Below are 6,000 nucleotides of genomic sequence, written 5' to 3'. Positions count from 1 at the left end.
CTTATAACAGAATTATATGTCTCTGGAAAAGTTGGAAGTCAATTTAATGTTCAGGCAGTGTATAGGGACATATTTTAGACACAGCCATTTTATATCATATCTGAAACTTCTTTATTATTCATTTGCATGCTGAAAACTGTAAAAAAGGCCATAGGAAAGACTTTTATAGCAAAGCTTGTTACCTAAAATTAAATAATTCAATCAAGAAAACATTTAGGCATCAACTTTGCCAGCAGGACCCAACAACAAAAAGAAGAAAAAGAAATATAGAAATATAACATGCACAAAAAAATAAATAAATCAGATTTTCAGGAGATGGAGTGGTATTAAACTGATTTATGCAGTTCTAGTAAGAACAGATCAGATTTTTACCAACAGTAAAACACAAACTCAGTTTGAGGACAGCTGCTGTGTAAAACTGTAAAACACCAACTCTGTGTGACAGCTCATCGTGTGCAGTCTGCAATTTAAAATGTATACCCAGTCATCATAATTAAATATCAATTAGCCTAAATGTGCGCAACACTCTCACTTTGGGTGGTGCCCATATGGATTCGTGCTGATATAGGTAGCCCATATATGAAGCCATAGGTGTTTAATAGTCTCAGTGGAAAGACTCTGCTATTTTTTATATATGCAGTCTTAAAATGAATTAAAAGTCTAACTTTCCACCATAGCTGTGTCCATATGACGACTTCAGCAAACAGAAAAAAAAAAGAACTGAAAAGATTTCCTTCTCGGTCGAGATACAATTAAAACTTTTTTGTCAAGACATCACAAAAATAAGTAAGGAAAGCATTGTAAATGTAATTGCACAATAATAGCCCCCTCTAATGTCATTATCCCCTTTTAAGAGCTGGAAGAAGCTATAACCATCATTCAGAGCTGGATTTCTGGCTGGTTCTATTTACCTCGGAAAATCCTAACAGAGGCTAAAAAGCATCACTACTGATGAATGTATAACACAATTTATTAGTTCTTTGACTGACCTGAAAAACATCCACACTATTGTAGCTGTATTGTTGTCCTAAAGCCTCTCTGGCGACTACATGCAGTGCAGAGAGGGAAATATGATGTCGGCACCCAGGGGCAGTGTGACATTTTGAATCAAGTTATATAAAGCAACACTCAGCAAATCAAAAGTTTTTCTTTCCCTTTGACTTGGACTTTTTCCTTTTCACAGGCGCCTCTAAATTGAGCCACTGGGGCTCTTTACTTTTATCTGGCTGATGTTGTAAGTGGCATCCAGTTGCTTTTCAGCGTGTTTCAATAACCTTGAAAGATAAATGCATGAAGAGTTTAAAACAGTGACAAAACCTCTGCAATTAAAACTGTGAATATAAGCTATTAATGTGGTTATTATCTTATAAAGAGCAAACATGACACTGTGCCAGAAATATAATTGAAAAGTAGGAAAACATTACGCCAAATTTGACAACAGTGTCTGTGCAGTGAACAAACGTTCATTAATTATCATGTACCCATGAATGAAGAAAAGTTCAATCTTTTGATGACTATTTCTATGCTGTACACATTCAGTAAAATATCAAATGCATCTGCTGTTTTTAATGTCCTAATCAAGGTAAACACAAGATTAAAATCCAAAACAAAGAACCAAACTTCAAATCAGTCTGAAAATTATAGACCGATTAAGTCAAACAAGCTGCAAGTTAAAAACTAAAATTTGTGAAAGTCAAAGAAAACAAATCAACAGTATGCAGCAGAAGGGTGTTGATGTATTTTAAATTAATAACAGCCACTTCACAGTGACCAGTGCTGCTCAATTAAGAAATTAAGATGCAATTAAGAAATTATGTTTATTTTTATTTTCAACGTTCCCTTGAGAGCCAGCACTTAAATATCCTGACGTCTCATCTACCGCACTGTCTTTAAAGTCTCCTTTCACTTCTTGGTACAGAGAGACCAAGAGAACATCTCCAAAGCTCCCTGCCACCAAATCATCTGCTCCCATGGGCAAAAAAAGAAGAGCTGATGCAGAGTAAAGAAAGCTGATCTCTCTGTCTTTTGTCTTCTGCTGATAGTCTGTGCTTTCTTTGTGGGCTTGCTGAGCTTCATTAGAGACACAGAGCCTGGTTTGTATTTTAAAGACCAGTAGCTCTGATGAAGGACATGCATTTTCTGCTTTTGATCATATCCCTCAGCTTTATGCTGTCCTTAGCGGTCCATGGACATTTATAGAATGTTTACTATTTATTACACATATTTTACAATGGATGTGGTCACTGATATATTAGTCAATAAAAAGCTGTTATAGTCACTTTCATGTCTTTCCAGTCTCAGTTTAATTATGTTTCTCTCTCATGCTTTTCTTATTGTTTTTGTCAAGTATGACCAATTTCAGTGCCTTTGTTTACATGTGTGTTCCAGTTTCATGACATTTTTTGAAACAACATATTTTGACAATTTTCAGTGTATTGTTGTTACCTGGCTGTTAGCCATGGTGTTACTGGCTTGGGCTTTGCCGTCACCATTTTATTATGGTTTTCCTCCCTGCTTGTGTTTGTTATCACATCATTCAACCTTTGATAAAGTTTACTATTGTGTATTCTGTCCTGTCATGCATTTAACTGTCTTTATTACTGCACTATAAAGACCGATTTGAATGATTTCAGTGGCCTCGGTTTTGAGCTTTATTCATCACCTCGTACCTTGATGAACACGCTGTGCCTTTGAATTTCTCAAACTACATACAGTAATGTGCAAAGGTTTTTAAAAAATTGCTATTGCTATTTTTCTTTTAAATCACCCAACTCTGACCTATTAATCATTCAAGCATAAAAAAGACACGTTACTCCAGGGATGAACCAGTGTTTTGCCTACAACTTAGCAATTTAAGAAAGAACCAATCTTGAACCGTATCATTAGTCACTTTGTTACTAGCAGCCTGTCACAGCAACACATACTTTGCTCCCATTTCTTAAGTTAAATCTATGAAAAATGCCAAAGATAACATAACTTGAAAGACATAAAACAGTGTTTTTGTATCAACAAGGCAATTACCAAAGAGCTATTAGCCATAAACTTGTCATTTCTCAGCATGGTCTGCAGTCTCTCTTTAAAAAAATCAAATGGAATTGGAAAAGTGGAGTACAAAAGAAGTAGCAGGCATAAAAAGCCATCTACAGCCGATGAAGAGTATCAGAAAGTCCTGTCCTTAAAAAAAAAAAAAAAATCCAGCAAATGCTTGACACAGGACCTGAGAAATGCATCTGGCTGATTCATCTACTGTTCATTGAAGCCTCATCAGAAATGGTCTCAGAGGAAGAAGGGTGGCTGTAAAGAAATCCAATTCTTAATGAAGGGAAACAGGAAAAAAGGGATGACATATGCCAAATTGCACAAGAACTGCCCTCAAAATCAGTGCTAGTAGATCTTATGGAGTGATAAATCAAAATTTGACATAGTATGTAAGTATGTTTAGTATGTAAAGGTTGTTATGAGGAGATCAGAGTTACAACAGTGAGTGTCAGCAGTCATCTGTAAAACACAGCAGAGGAGTCATGGTTTCAGGTTGGATTTCAGACAGTAGTATTTGGTATTTTCTCAAATATTGATGGACTTATGAATGCAGAAAAGTGGTGGATCAGATTTTGATCCACCACTTAATTTAGCATGACACCATAAACGGATATCTGGATAGAAAGACACACACAATAGAGCGCTATCAATCATAGATTGGCCTCCCCATAGCCCAGACCTCAACTTAAACAGTGTGAGATCATGATGACAGATGTGTTGAATAAAGGTGGCCATACCAAATATTGACTCTCAAGCTTGTTAGAATTGTACAAACTCTGTTCTTGTCTTATATACACCAAATATATTTTTCCATTTTCCAAGCAAAATATAAAGAAATCAGGGTTAGTTGAAGACTTTTGCACAATCTTTCTTTTTTTAAATTAAGTTGGAAAAGAAAGCCTCACAAAATGTGGGGTTGCTACATCTTTCCTACTATCAATTAAGTATTAAAACAGTCACATAATAACTGTAATTGTCAAACTATGCTGATGTATCTTTATATATCTTTTCAAGAAACTTAAAATGTTCAGATTTCTGTCAACACGTTTCTGTCTCACTGCTTCCTCTCAGTTTAGATGAAGCCTCGTCAGCCCTATTATTTGTTTCCTCTCTGTCTCACTGTGCAAATTTAAGCTGATGCCTCAGGGAATGAAGGAGGTCTGAGCTGGTCCTTTTAGAGGAGAAAATGGAGTTCACAAAAACCAGCTGACGTTTAAATTCTCTGAGGATCAGAGGATAGATACAATAAGACTAAACTTTAGACTAGAACTTTCATTAGCAGACAGCATTTTTATTCAGCAAGGTATTTGATGGGTTTAAAAGCCAGTTGCTTAGAAGTATTAAATTGGAGGTCAAATGGCAATTTCACTCCACTGCTGGTTTTTATATGCAATGCATACAGAATAATAGTGCAGGACTGAGTTTCCTAGACACAGTCGACATTTTCAGTTCTAAATATGATCATATTTCTGTAAAAGCTAAGTGAATACTATTGTCCACAGAACCTCAAAGTGTATTTTTCTCCACTTAATGACAATTCTCCCCATTATTAAATAAAACTGAAGATGCTGTAATTAATAACTTGAAAGCCATTGTGACTATTACAGCCCATTGATTTCCTTTATTTTATTTGACAGTTTGCTGTGTTTATAAGTTAATATTCTCTTTTTAAACCTTCCCATGTCTTCTATGCCTCGTCACATGATATTTCAAATTAAAATAGCACCACTGGCATGTTTGTATTCTTTTTCATACTGATAGTCTTCATTATTAAAGTGCTTTGAGAGTTTACAGAGTAATGTGATTGGCTCGCGATTCGGACTTTTAAAACATCACAGACTCTAACGCAACAAGGGGAAACTCGTTGCGCAGCGGTCAACAAAAACTACGGCTACCCAGCCCTCCTCTCTGTCAGAATCAAACCAGTGAATGACAGACTGACAACGCCCTCTTGATGTCACCGCTAGCACCCACGTGACTCTCATTAAACATCACCATAGCAACCAAACAAATGAAAACCCAGTGATCATCAAAATTCAATACATTTAATTATGGCTCCTACACAGACTGATCCCAATATCAATAGTATGGATAACAGCATTGGTATTGGGATTCAATTCGTACTAGTACAACATTATGAATTGATTGTTGTGGAAAGTAAAAATGAATACAGTGAATTGGTCATTAAATGTGGTCAGAACTAGCAAATTGTTGATGGTTTGTTACATAAGTCATGTCACACTGCTCTTTTCTACATAAGCTGCCTTTATAAAATCAGTATCTGATCAATACCAACATTTTTAGTATTGCACGCCATTAAAGGTGTGTGACATCACCTGTACTCAATTAAGCCACGCCCACATAAAAATAAACCTTCAAGTTTACACGAAAAACACAAAATCTCGCAGTACAAAATAATCTACAGCCTACTGCTGTGACTTTGACAATCATATTAGATGGAATCACTGAAAAGTTCATTCAATTCTGCTTTCAGGTCTTTCAAAGTCTATCATAGGAAAGTTGTGGCTCCCCGTGTACTTTGAAATGAAAGATTAAAGTCGCACAGATGTCACAGTGCCTTTACTGAGATCACCGAGTCCATTTTAGCTAATCAAATCAGCAGAGTCACAATAGACATCAGCTGTAGTCCAATCGCTCTAATTGTGGAGGCAGCTTGTGAAAGGTTTTGCTGTCTGCCATGAAACACTTCGAGATACGACAGTCCACCGCAACTATTTTTTCACGAATAATCACAACAATTACAGAATTATTTTTCTTACTTTTTTTAATCTCTAGCAGAACATGTGTTGTAGTTATTTGCTCTTCCGTGACATAAGCGGCTGCTGTCTGAAATAACTGATTGAAATCATGGAGCGTCTAAATGATGGGCAATTGCCCACACTTCTCAGAGGTGGAGCTTTTAAAGCCTGCCTCTACCTCTTAATGATTTGCAAGAGGAAG

This window comes from Diplotaxodon limnothrissa, linkage group LG15 (assembly GCF_057381915.1).
Source record: "Diplotaxodon limnothrissa isolate DT_005_m linkage group LG15, D_limnothrissa_male_GT1.1, whole genome shotgun sequence".
Taxonomy (NCBI): domain Eukaryota; kingdom Metazoa; phylum Chordata; class Actinopteri; order Cichliformes; family Cichlidae; genus Diplotaxodon; species Diplotaxodon limnothrissa.
Note: the sequence above shows the minus strand (reverse complement) of the source record.